This window comes from Sciurus carolinensis, chromosome 15 (genome assembly GCF_902686445.1).
Source record: "Sciurus carolinensis chromosome 15, mSciCar1.2, whole genome shotgun sequence".
In the NCBI taxonomy this organism is placed as follows: domain Eukaryota; kingdom Metazoa; phylum Chordata; class Mammalia; order Rodentia; family Sciuridae; genus Sciurus; species Sciurus carolinensis.
This window is the reverse complement of record NC_062227.1, coordinates 69664964-69679494: the sequence shown is the minus strand read 5'-3', so window position 1 is coordinate 69679494 and position 14531 is coordinate 69664964.

Here is a 14531-nt window from a genome sequence, read left to right as displayed (position 1 = left end):
TAGAGACTGAATAGATAGCCTTGTGGAAAAGCTGGGGGCTATCCCTCAGTTTTAATAATTCTGTCATTTACTCTGAGACTTTTGGAAAGTGTAGCATCAGTTTTCTCATCAGCCAAAGGGGAATGTGTAATATGTAGACCACAGAATTATTCAATGGACTATGTGAATCAGTATTTGTAAAATCCTCAGTCTAGTCCTTTGCACCTAGTAAATCATAATAAGTGATTTTTATAATGATTTGTTTACAAAACCTGTAGTATTTACAAGTAAGTAAGTGTATCACAAAATAAAGTACTGTAGAGAAAAGGGCTCCAGAGATCAATAGTTGGAAGAGAAACAAAAAAATTATGAAATTCATGATGAATTGAAAATTAATACACCTAGTCTTTGTTCTTTTGCCTATTGGGAATTTTGGCTCTGTAAGATATTTCTAATGTTTTAATAAAGAAATAGTCAACATCAAAATCAATTGTTATATAATAAACATGGATTTTTATTACTTACAATGAATGCTATTAAATAAAATAATAAATTAACCAAAACGATTAAATATTTTGGTTATTTTAGAATATCTTGCTACCATTTTTCCTTTTTTTTTTAATTCAAATAGTTTTAAGCATTACTTTTCCTTGTACTGTTTTTAAGATTGAACATTTAGATCCAAGATGGCGGCCTAGAGGGAGACTGCACCCCCGGTCGCTCCAGAACCCAGGAGTTAAGAAGGGGAGGCATTGAGAGACTCGGACTGAAGTGGAGCCACGGGTGAGTCTGCCCACTGGGTAAAGCTCGGCCCGGGTGGCAGGCCCAGATAGAGGTGGCTTATCGGAGCCGGGCAGGGCAGCTAGAGTCATCCACAGGCAGTCCTGCGCACTCCGGCGGTGGGCCCCGCCCACACAGCCAGCTTCTCCAGGTTCTCGGAACGGAACTGGCCCACTAGTGAGAGCCTGTCTGAACAGAGCACGCTCCGAGTCCCGGAGCCCCTGCAGTGCAGTGTACTCCTGCAAAGAACCAGCGGAGAGCCTCGATCTGCAGTCAGCCTCAGGGATAAGGGCAGGGCAGCCGGAGACCTCTTCAGGCGGCACTGCCCACTCCGGCTGCGGGCTCTCTTCACGGGGCGATCCAAGATGGCGGCCTAGAGGGAGACTGCACCCCCGGTCGCTCCAGAACCCAGGAGTTAAGAAGGGGAGGCATTGAGAGACTCGGACTGAAGTGGAGCCACGGGTGAGTCTGCCCACTGGGTAAAGCTCAGCCCGGGTGGCAGGCCCAGATAGAGGTGGCTTAGCAGAGCCGGGCAGGGCAGCTTGAGTCTTCCCAAGGTAGTCTTCCACACTCCGGCAGTGGGCTCTTTCCACACGGCCAGCTGCACGGTGCAGGCCCACAGTGAGAGCATTTCTGCACAGAGCCAGTTCCAAAACGTGGAACCAGTAGGGGGCTAGGGGCAGTATTCTTCGAATGAGCTGCTTTAACAGATTCCTCCAAGACATCAGGCTACTGAAGGCTGGGAGGTGATACACTGGAAATCTACTGGGACACTATAAGCCAATAGTGGAAAACTGCAATATCTCAGGGTCCCATTGACAACTGACCATTATGAGAAAACAAGGGAAGAAAATGTCCCAAACAAACCTAGATACTACATCAATAAAACCCAATGACAGCAGAGCAGAAGAAATGTCAGAAAGGGAGTTCAGAATGTACGTAATTAAAACGATCAGGGAAGCTAATGAGGAGATGAAAGAGCAAATGCAGGCATGGAAGGAGGAGATGAAAGAGCAAATGCAGGCATTAAATGATTGCACCAATCAAAAGTTAAAAGACCAAATACGGGAAGCAAGAGATCATTTCAATAAAGAGTTAGAGATACTGAAAAAAAACCAAACTGAAATCCTTGAAATGAAGGAAACAATAAACCAAGTTAAAAACTCCATAGAAAGCATAGCCAATAGGATAGAACACCTGGAAGACAGAACCTCAGACATTGAAGACAAAATATTTAACCTTGAAAACAAAGTGGAACAAACAGAGAAGATGGCAAGAAATCATGAACAGAATCTCCAAGAACTATGGGATATCATGAAAAGGCCAAATTTGAGAATTATTGGGATTGAGGAAGGCTTAGAGAAACAAACCAAAGGAATGAACAATCTATTCAATGAAATAATAACAGAAAATTTCCCAAATCTGAAGAACGAAATGGAAAACCAAGTACAAGAGGCTTATAGAACTCCAAACATACAAAATTACAACAGACCCACACCAAGGCACATTATTATGAAAATACCTAACATACAAAATAAAGACAGAATTTTAAAGGCCGCGAGAGAAAAGAATCAAATTACATTCAGAGGGAAACCAATAAGAATATCAGCAGATTTTTCAATCCAGACCCTAAAAGCTAGAAGGGCCTGGAACAACATATACCAAGCCCTGAAAGAAAATGGATGCCAACCAAGAATCTTATACCCAGCAAAACTTACCTTCAAATTTGACGATGAAATAAGATCCTTCCATGATAAACAAAAGCTAAAGGAATTTACAAAAAGAAAGCCAGCATTACAGAACATTCTCAGCAAAATATTCCATGAGGAAGACATGAAAAACAACGATGCAAATCAGCAACAGGAGGCGCTAGCCTAAAGGAATAGCCAAATAAAGGAGAAACCGAATCATGTCAAAAACAAATATGAGTCAATTGACTGGGAATACAAATCATATCACAATAATAACCCTGAATGTTAATGGCCTGAATTCATCAATCAAAAGACACAGACTGGCAGATTGGATTAAAAAGAAAAATCCAACAATATGCTGCCTGCAAGAGACACATCTCATAGAAAGAGACACCCATAGACTAAAGGTGAAAGGATGGGGAAAAACATACCATGCACACGGACACAGCAAAAAAGCTGGAGTATCCATCCTCATCTCAGATAATGTGGACTTCAAACCAAAACTAGTCAGAAGGGATAAAGAAGGACACTACATGCTGCTTAAGGGAAGCATAAATCAGCAAGACATAACAATCATAAATATCTATGCCCCGAACATTGGCTCATCCACGTACGTCAAACAAATCCTTCTCAATTCCAGAAATCAAATAGACCACAACACAATAATACTAGGCGATTTTAACACACCTCTCTCACCACTGGATAGATCGTCCAAACAAAAATTGACTAAAGAAACTATAGATCTCAACAACACAATCAGCAATTTAGACTTAACGGACATATATAGAATATACCATCCAACAAAGAACGAATACACTTTCTTCTCAGCAGCACATGGATCCTTCTCTAAAATAGACCATATTTTATGCCACAAAGCTACTGTTAGTAAATACAAGAAGATAGAGATACTACCTTGTACTCTATCAGATCATAATGGATTGAAATTAGAAATAAATGACAGAATAAAAAACAGAAACTTCTCCAATACCTGGAGACTAAATAATACACTATTATATGATGAATGGATAACAGAAGACATCAGGAGGGAAATAAAAAAATTCTTAGAAGTAAACGAGAACAAAGACACATCATATCAAAATCTCTGGGACACTATGAAAGCAGTACTTAGAGGAAGATTTATTTCATGGGGTGCATTCAAAAAAAGAAGTAGAAATCAACAAATAAACGAGTTAACACTACAGCTCAAAGCACTAGAAAAAGAAGAGCAGACCAATACCAAAAGTAGTAGAAGACAGGAAATAGTTAAAATCAGAGCCGAAATCAACGAAATCGAAACAAAAGAAACAATCGGAAAAATTAATAAAATAAATAGTTGGTTCTTTGAAAAAATAAATAAAATTGATAAACCCTTAGCCACACTAACAAAGAGAAAGAGGGAGAAAACTCAAATTACTAAAATTCGGAATGAACAAGGAAACATCACAACAGACACGAGTGAAATACAAAACATAATTAGAAGCTATTTCGAAAATCTATACTCCAACAAAACAGAAAACCTTGAAGACATCAACAAATTTCTAGAGACATATGAACTACCTAAACTGAACGAGGAGGACATACACAACTTAAATAAACCAATTTCAAGCAATGAAATAGAAGAGGTCATCAAAAGCCTACCAACAAAGAAAAGTCCAGGACCAGATGGATTCTCAGCCGAGTTCTATAAAACCTTTAAAGAAGAGCTCATTCCAATACTCCTCAAATTATTCCATGAAATAGAAGAGGAGGGAACCCTACCAAACTCGTTCTATGAAGCCAATATCACCCTGATACCTAAACCAGACAGAGACACATCAAGGAAAGAAAATTTCAGACCAATATCCTTAATGAACATCGATGCAAAAATTCTCAACAAAATTTTAGCAAATCGCATACAAATATATATTAAAAAGATAGTGCACCACGATCAAGTGGGTTTTATCCCAGGGATGCAAGGTTGGTTCAACATTCGGAAATCAATAAATGTCATTCACCATATCAACAGACTTAAAGTGAAGAATCACATGATTATTTCAATAGATGCAGAAAAAGCATTTGATAAAATACAGCATCCCTTCATGCTCAAAACACTAGAAAAAATTGGGGTAATGGGAACATTCCTAAACATTATAAAGGCCATCTACGCTAAGCCCATGGCTAATATCATTCTAAATGGTGAAAAACTGAAAGCGTTCCCCCTAAAAACTGGAACAAGGCAGGGATGCCCTCTTTCACCGCTTCTATTCAACATCGTCCTTGAGACTCTAGCCAGAGCAATCAGACAAACCAAAGAAATTAAAGGGATACGAATAGGAAAAGAAGAACTCAAACTATCCCTGTTCGCTGATGACATGATTATATATTTAGAAGAACCTGGAAATTCCACCAGAAAACTTTTAGAACTCATAAGTGAATTCAGTAAAGTAGCAGGTTACAAGATCAATGCTCATAAATCCAATGCATTTTTATACATAAGTGATGAATCTTCAGAAAGAGAAATTAGGAAAACTACTCCATTCACAATAGCATCGAAAAAAATAAAATACTTGGGAATCAATCTCACAAAAGAGGTGAAAGACCTCTACAATGAGAACTACAGAACACTAAAGAAAGAAATTCAAGAAAACCTTAGAAGATGGAAAGATCTCCCATGTTCCTGGATAGGCAGAATTAATATCGTCAAAATGGCTATACTACCTAAAGTTCTATACAGATTCAATGCAATTCCAATTAAAATCCCAATGATGTACCTCGCAGAAATAGAGCAAGCAATTATGAAATTCATCTGGAAGAATAAAAAACCTAGAATAGCTAAAGCAATCCTCAGTAGCAAGAGCGAAGCAGGGGGTATTGCAATACCAGATCTTCAACTCTACTACAAAGCAATAGTAACAAAAACGGCATGGTATTGGTACCAAAATAGACAGGTAGATCAATGGTACAGAATAGAGGACATGGACACAAACCCAAATAAATACAATTTTCTCATACTAGACAAAGGTTCCAACAATATGCAATGGAGAAAAGATAGCCTCTTCAACAAATGGTGCTGGGAAAACTGGAAAACTATATGCAATAGAATGAAACTAAACCCCTATCTCTCACCCTACACAAAACTCAACTCAAAATGGATCAAGGACCTCGGAATCAGACCAGAGACCCTGCATCTTATAGAAGAAAAAGTAGGTACAAATCTTCAACTTGTTGGCTCAGGATCAGATTTCCTTAACAGGACTCCCATAGCACAAGAAATAAAAGCAAGAATAAACAACTGGGATAGATTCAAACTAAAAAGCTTTCTCTCAGCAAAGGAAACTATCAGAAATGTGAAGAGAGAGCCTACAGAGTGGGAGAATATCTTTGCCAACCATACCTCAGATAGAGCGCTAATTTCCAGAATCTATAAAGAACTCAAAAAACTCTACACGAAGAATACAAATAATCCAATCAACAAATGGGCTAAGGAAATGAACAGACACTTCACAGAAGAAGATGTACAAGTAATCACCAGATATATGAAAAAATGTTCAACATCCCTAGTAATAAGGGAAATGCAAATCAAAACTACCCTAAGATTTCATCTCACCCCAATTAGAATGGCGATTATCAAGAATACAAGCAACAATAGGTGTTGGCGAGGATGTGGTGAAAAAGGAACACTCATACATTGCTGGTGGGGTTGCAAATTAGTGCAACCACTCTGGAAAGCAGTGTGGAGATTCCTCAGAAAGCTTGGAATGGAAACACCATTTGACCCAGCTATCCCACTCCTTGGCCTATACCCAAAGGACTTAAAATCAGCATACTACAGAGATACAGCCACATCAATGTTCATTGCTGCTCAATTCACCATAGCCAGATTGTGGAACCAACCTAGATGTCCTTCAGTTGATGAATGGATAAAGAAACTGTGGCATATTTATACAATGGAATATTACTCCGCAATGAAGAATGATAAAATTATGGCATTTGTAGGCAAATGGTCGAAATTGGAGAATATCATGCTAAGTGAGATAAGTCAATCTCAAAAAACTAAAGGACGAATGATCTCGCTGATAAGCGGATGAGGACATATAATGGGGGGTGGGAGGGGCTAGCATTAGGTTTAGGGTTAGGTTTAGAGTTAGGCTAAGGAGAGCAGTAAGAATGAAGGAAAGAAGGACTGTGTAGAGGGAAAAGAGGGGTGGGAGGGGTGGGAGGGGTGGGAGGGGTGGGGGGGGAGGGGAAAAATATAATAAACATCATTACCCTATGTAAACGTAAAAAAAAATAAATAAAAAAAAAAAAAAAAAAAAAGATTGAACATTTAAAACATCTAAACTTTCAACAACAATTATGTAGAGAAACCTGGATGTCAAAATATGTGAGGATTACTGGTATAAAATGTGGAATGTTACCAAACAATGTAAAAGAAATATTCCATTGCATAGATTTAATTTACAGATAAGACCCAAATTAGTGCTCTTTGCTGTTCATGGACACTAACCTGACTTGGTCTTTATATAACACAGACTTACTGAAGTTGTTATTTTGTATGTACATTCTATCACTGTATTCTACCAGTAAGTAACTTGTTTGTCCCTTAAATATCACTCATAGAACCAGAAATAAGTGTGTAATTTGGGGTATTCTTGATGTTCTACTTTTTCATGTATATGCTAGTATTTTCTTCTTGTAAATATTCTTCATCTGATTCAAAACAAGTTTTTTAAAAAGACTATTAAAATTCCATTTTAAACAAATTATAATGATTATTAGCCCATTATATGAATGTTTCAAAAATATTTCCCCATTGAAGATATTCAGGCAGTGCCTTGTTCTTTCTGACAACTCTACTATTTTTATCAATTCTCTAACTTGCAGTATTTCTGTATCATTTTTTTACTGTTATCATATTAAGTCCCCAATGTCATAAATTACTAGGCCAAGTTCAACTGCAGTCGGGAACACTTGCCACCTGTGCTAGTTAGGGAATTAACTTCTAATGAATAAAAAATCCCAGTACTGATCCTGAGGGCACCATCAAAAGACAGGGCTTAAATAACAGCTTCAGTAAGTCTGTGTTATATAAAGACCAAGTCAGACTAGTGTCCATGAACAGCAAAGAGCATTAATTTGTGTCTTATCTGTAAAACAACCACTTATATGTTAAATCTAAGTTTCTGTGACTTTCCTACTACATACTTAGAGTTAACACATTAAACATGGCAAGCCCTTTAAAATAGCTACAGAACATTCACTTAACATAAATTTGAAAGCTTTTATTTAGCATTTCTTTACCCTTATCACTGAGCTTAATACTGAGGGAATAAAGGAACAAATGAAGAAGATTGTCTTATCAACCAAGGGGGACCAAATAAAGATCTGAAAATAAAATACATCCCTGAATAGTAAATACATTTCAGGCATTGTTCTGCACGCTCAGGAGATAAAGGTATGGTCAGTTTAACATGGGACCATATCCTCAATAAGGATGAAAACATGCTCATCTACAGCCACAAATTAGTGTGGTATCCCAGACATGCTGTAACAGGAAGACCCTTCACTTCTAAGCTATTACTTCCAAAAGACAAACCCAAAAGACTGACAGATTGAGAAACGATCAGCCAAATGTCTGAAAATTTCTCATAAACAGTCAAGATAATAAAAACAGAAAAAGCTTGATTAATTTTCATAGACTAAAAAAAAAATCAAGGACCATGATAATGAAATGAAATGCGAAATCCTGGAACTGGAAAAATAAAATACATTATTCAAAAAATGGAATAAAGTCTGGAGTTCACTTAATAATGAAGTCTGGAATTCAGTTAATAGTAAAGTATAAAAGTTGGTTTCTTAGATTTGATCAATGTATCAACATTAGAGGAAGCTAAATTTGGATGAGGGGTATGTGGATGCTCTGTGCCATCTTCTGTCTCATTATTTTAATTGGTGTGTTATAATTGTACATAATGTTTGGATTCATTGTTACTTATTTTTACATGTGTATGACATAATAATTAATGTGACCAATATCATTTCCACTATTTTTTCTTTCACCCCCCCCCAATCTCTCTGGTCCCTTTCCTCTATTCTACTGATCTCTCTTCTATTTCCCTGAGATTAACCCCTCACACCATTTTTATTTTTTTCTCCCTACCTTCTATATATGAGAGACAATAGACAACCATTGACTTTCCAAGTTTAGCTTATTTTATTTAACATGATCTTCTCAAGTTCCATCCATTTCCTTGCAGATGACATCATTTCATTCTTCTTTATGGCTGAATCAAACTCCACTGTGTATATACACCACATTTTCTTTAATCCCTCATCCATTGATGAACACTGAGGTTGTTTCCATAGTTTGGTTATTACGAACAATGCTGCTATACACCTGGGTATGCCTGTATCATGATACCAGGCTGACTTTAATGCTTCAGGATAAATACCCCATGGTGTTATAGCTGGGTCATATAGTGGTAGTGATACTTACTACTCTTTTCTTGTTTTACGGGGGTGGCACTAGGGATTGAACCCAAGGGAACTTAACCACTGAGCCATATCACAGGCCATACATATATTATTTTTTGGTAGGGGGGACAGGGTCTTACTAAGTTGATTAGGGCTTCTCTAAGTTGTTGAGGTTGGTTTTGAACTCTGGATCCTCCTGCCTCAGTGACCTGCATGATCGGGATTACATGAATGCACCACTGTACCTGGCTCATTCCTAGTCTTTTGATGAATCTTCATCCTAATTTCCATAGTGATCGTATTCATTTACAATCCCACCAACAGTGTCAAACTGTTCTTTTCCCCCTACATCTTCTCCAGTTTTTTTATTAATTATTTTTTATTTTTACAGACTGCATTTTGATTCATTGTACACAAATGGGGTACAGCTTTTCATTTCTATGGTTGTACATGATGTAGATTCACACCATTCATGTAATCATACATATACATAGGGTAATACTGTTTCATTCTACTATCTTTCCGTCCTCCACCCTCTCCCACCCCATTTTCCTCTGTACTATCCAAAGTTCCTTCATTCTTCTCTTCCCCCACACCACCCCCCCTCATTATATATCGTCATCCACTTATCAGTGAAACATTCAGTCTTTGGTTTTTTGGATTTGGCCTATTTCACCTAGCATGATATTTTCCAACTTCATCAATTTACCAGCAAATGCCATAATTTTATTCTTCTTTTAGGCTGAGTAATATTCCATTGTGTATATATACCACAGTTTCTTTATCCATTCATCTATTGAAGGGCATCTAGGTTGGTTCCATAATCTAGCTATTGTGAATTGAGTTGCTATAAACATTGATGTGGCTGTGTCACTGTAGTATGTTGATTTTAAGTCCTTTGGGTATAGGCCAAGGAGTGGGATAGATGGGTCAAATGGTGGGTCCATTCCAAGTTTTCTGAGGAATCTCCATACTGCTTTCTAGAGTGGCTGTACCAATTTGCAACTCCACCAGCAATGTACAAGTATGCCTTTTCCCCCACATTTACACCAACATCTATTATTGCTTTTGTTCTTAATAATAGCCATTCTAATTAGAGTTAGATGACATCTTAGGGTAGTTTTAATTTGCATTTCTCTAATTACTAGGGATGATGAGCATTTTTTCATATATATGTTGATCATCTGTATATCTGCTTCTGTGCTGTGTCTGCCCAATTCCTTAGTCCATTTATTGATGGGTTCTTTGTATTTTTGGTGTAAAATTTTTTAAGTTCTTAATAAACTTTGGAGATTAATTCTCTGTCTGAGGTGTGTGTGGAAAAGATTTTCTCCCACTCTGTAGGCTCCCTTTTCACATTGTTGATTTTATCCTTTGCTAAGAAAAAGCTTTTTAGTTTGAATCTATCCCATTTATTGATTCTTGCTTTCATTTCTTATTGACAATTATTTCTATAATGGTCTTGTTAAGGAAGTCTGGTCCTCAGTCAACATGATGGAGATTCAGACCTACTTTTTCATCTGTTTGATGAAGCATCTCAGGTCTAATTCCTAGATCCTTGATCCATTTTGAGTTGAGTTTTGTACAGGGTGAGAGATAGGAGTTTAATCTAATTTTACTGCATATGGGTTTCCAGTTTTGCCAGTACCACTTGTTGAAGAGCTATTTTTTCTCCATTGTAAGTTTTTGGCACCTTTGTCTACTATGAGATAACTGTACTTCTGTGGGTATGTCCCCCGACTTCTATCCTGTACCATTGTTCTACCTCTCTATTTGATGCCAATACCATGCCATTTTTGTTACCATTGCTCTATAGTGGAGTTTAAGGTCTGGCATTGTGATATCTCCTGCATCACTCTTCCTGCCCAGGATTGCTTTGGCTATTCTGGATCTTTGTTCTTCCAGATGAATTTCATGATGGTTTTCTCTATTTCTTGAGAAATATCACTGGAATTTTATTCAGAATTGTGTTAAATCTGTATAGCACCTTTGGAAGTATGGCCATTTTGACAAGATTAATTCCACCTATCCAGAAATGTAGGAGACATTTCCATTTTTTAAGGTCTTCTTCAATTTTTTTCTTTAGTGTTCTGTAGTTTTCATTGTAGAGATCTTTCACCTCTTTGGTTAGATTGATTCCCAAGTATTTAATTTTTTTTTTTAGGCTATTGTGAACAGAGTTGTTTTCCTCATTTCCCTTTCAGCTGTTTCTTTGTTTATGAATAAAAGTGCTTTAGATTTATGCATGTTGATTTTTTATCCTGCTATTTTGCTGAATTCATTTATGAGATCTAGAAGTTTTCTGGTGGAGTTTTTTGGATCCTCTAAATATAGAATCATGTCATCAGCAAAGTGACAGCTTCTTGAGTTTTCTTTTTCCATTTGTATCCCTTTAATTTCTTTGTTCTGTCTAAGTGCTATGGCTAGTAGTATAAGGATGATGTTGGATAGAAGTGGTGAAAGAGGGCATCCCTGTCTTGTTCCAGTTTTTAAAGGGAATGCTTTCAGTTTTTCTCCATTAAGAATGATGTTGACTGTGGGCTTAGCAAAAACAGATTTACAATGTTGAGGTATGTTCTTATTATTCCTATTTTTTCTAGTTTTTTGAGCATAAAGGGGTGTTGTATTTTGTCATACACTTTCTCTGTATCAATTGAAATAATCATGATTCTTAACCTCAACCCAGAACCTAAAAGCCAGAAGGGCCTAGAACAACATATTTCAAGCTCTGAAAGAACATGGTTTCCAACCAAGAATCCTATACCCAATAAAACTAAACTTCAAATTTGAAAACAAAATAAAATCCTTCCATGATAAACAAAAGTTAAAAGAATTTACCAATAGAAAGCCTGTGCTACAGAGTATTCTCATCAAAATGTTCCATGAAGAAGGAGAAAATGAAAAACAACAATATAGGTCAACAAAAGGAGGAACTACCAAAAAGGAAAAACCAATCAAAGGATAAACCAAGTCAAGTAAAAAAACAAAAATAAGCCCAAATGACTGGGAATACAAATCATTTATTAATAATAACCCTAAATGTTAATGACCTAAACTCATCAATCAAAAATCATAGACTGGAAAATTGGATTAAAAAGAAAGACCCAACAATATGCTGCCTTCAAGAGATTCATCTCATAGAAAATGACATCCACAGACTAAAGGTAAAAGGATGGGTAAAAACCTACCATGCTCACAGATTCAGTAAAAGAGTGGGGGTTTCCATCCTTATATCAGATAAAGTGGACTTTAAGCCAAAGTTAGTCAGAAGGGATAAAGAAGGATATTTCATACTGCTTAAGGGAACTTTAAATCAGGAAGACATTATGATTGTGAATATTTATGCCCCATACAATGGTGCATCCATGTACATCAAACAAATCCTTCTCAATTCCAGGAATCAAATAAACCACAACATAATAATTATGGGTGACTTTAACACACCACTGTCACCACTGGATAGATCTTCCAAACAAAAACTAAACAAAGAAAACATAGAACTCAATAACACAATCAATAACTTAGTCTAAACAAACATACATAGAATATTCCATCCATCAATGAGGAAATACACTTTCTCCCAGCAACATATGGATACTTCTCTAAAATAGACCGTATGTTTTGGCACAAAGCAGCCCTGAGTAAATGCAAAAAAAATAGAGATATTACCTTGTGTTCTATCAGTGACAAAATAAAAAACAGAAATTATTCCAACACCTGAAGACTAAATAATATGCTATTGAAAGAGGCATGGATAAGAGAAAACATCAGGGAGGAGATAAAAAATTCTTCAAGGTAAATGAGAATGACCATACAACATATCAAAATCTCTGGGACATTTCAAAAGCAGTACTAAGAGGAGAATTCATTGCATGGTGCACATTCAAGAAAAGAATAAAAAGTCAACAAAAAAATGCCTAACATTACATCTCAAAGCCCTAGAAAAAGAAGAACAGAACAACACCAAAAGTAGTAGAAGACATGAAACAATTAAAATCAGAACTAAAATAAATGAAATTGAAACAAAAGAAACAATTCAAAAAATTGACAAAACAAAAAGTTGTTTCCTTAGAAAAGTAAACAAAATATAAAAATCCTTAGCCACACTAACAAAAAGAAGGAGAGAGAAAACTCAAATTACTAAAATTCATGGTGAAAGAGGAAGTATCATGACAGACATCACTGAAATACATGACATAATGAGAAGCTACTTTGAAAATCTATTCTTCAACAAAATATAAAGTATCCAAAACGTTGATAAATTTCTAGAGACATATTATCCTCCCAAACTGAACCAGGAGGACATACACAATTTCAAGCAATGAAACAGAAGTCATAAAAATCCTACCAACCAAGCAAAGCCCAGGACCACATGGGTTCCCAGTCAGGTTCTATAAGACCTTCAAAGAAGATCTCATTCCAATACTCGCCAAAGTATTCCAGGAAATAGAAAAGGAGGGAACCCTTCCAAACTTATTCTATGAAGCTAGTATCACCCTCATACCCAAACCAGACAAAGACATCTAGGAAAGAAAATTTTAGACCAATATCTCTAATGAATATAGACACAAAAAATCCTTAGCAAAATTCTGGCAAATTGCATACAAAAACATATTATGAAGATAATGCACCACTATCAAGTGGGGTTCATCCCGGGAATGCAAGTTTGGTTCAACATCTGGAAATAAATAAATGTAATTCATCACTTCTCCAGCTTTTATATTTGTTTGTATTCTTGATGGCTGCCATTCAAACTGGAATGAGATAAAATATTTGTGTGCTTTAATGTGTTTTTCCCTAATGGCTAAAGATATTGAATATTTTTTTCAAATATTTGTTGGCTATTTATATTTCTTCTTTTGATGAAGGTTTATTTAGTTTATTTGCCCATTTATTAATTGGGTAATCTGCTTTTTTGGTGTCAAGTTTTGAGTTCTTTATATATTCCAGATATTAATCCTCTGTCAGAAGAGTAGCTAGCAAAGATTTTCTTCCAATCTGTGGTTTCTCTCTACTAATTATCAATTTCTTCATTTTCTGTGCAGAAGATTTACTTTGCTATCATTTCACTTGTTAATACTTGATATTATTTCCTGGGCTTTAGGGATCTCATTGAGAAAGTCATTGTCTGTGCCTATGAACCTATGTTTCCTTTTGGGAGTTTCATTATTTCTAGTCTAATTCATAGGTCTTTGATCCATTTTGAGTTGATTTTTGTGCAGGATGAGAGATAAATGTCTAGTTCCATTCTTCAATATGTGGATAACCATTTGTCCAAGCATGTTTAAAAAGCTATCTTTTCTCCAATGTATATTTTTGGCACCATTGTCAAGAATTGAATGACTATATCTACGTGGGTGTATCTGTGTCTTTTATTCTGTTCCACTGATCATGTGTCTGCTTTTATGCCAGTACCAGAGTTTTGTTACTCTGTAGTATAATTTGAAATTAGGTATTGTGATGCCTCCAGCAATGCTTTTTTGACTTAGAGTTGCTTTGGCTATTCTGTTTTTTTATCCTTCCAAATGAATTTTAGGATTTTTTTCTAGTTCTGTGAAGAATGCCTTTGGTATTTTGATGGGGATTGCATTAAATCTGCATATTGCTTTTGGTGGTATGGTTATTTTA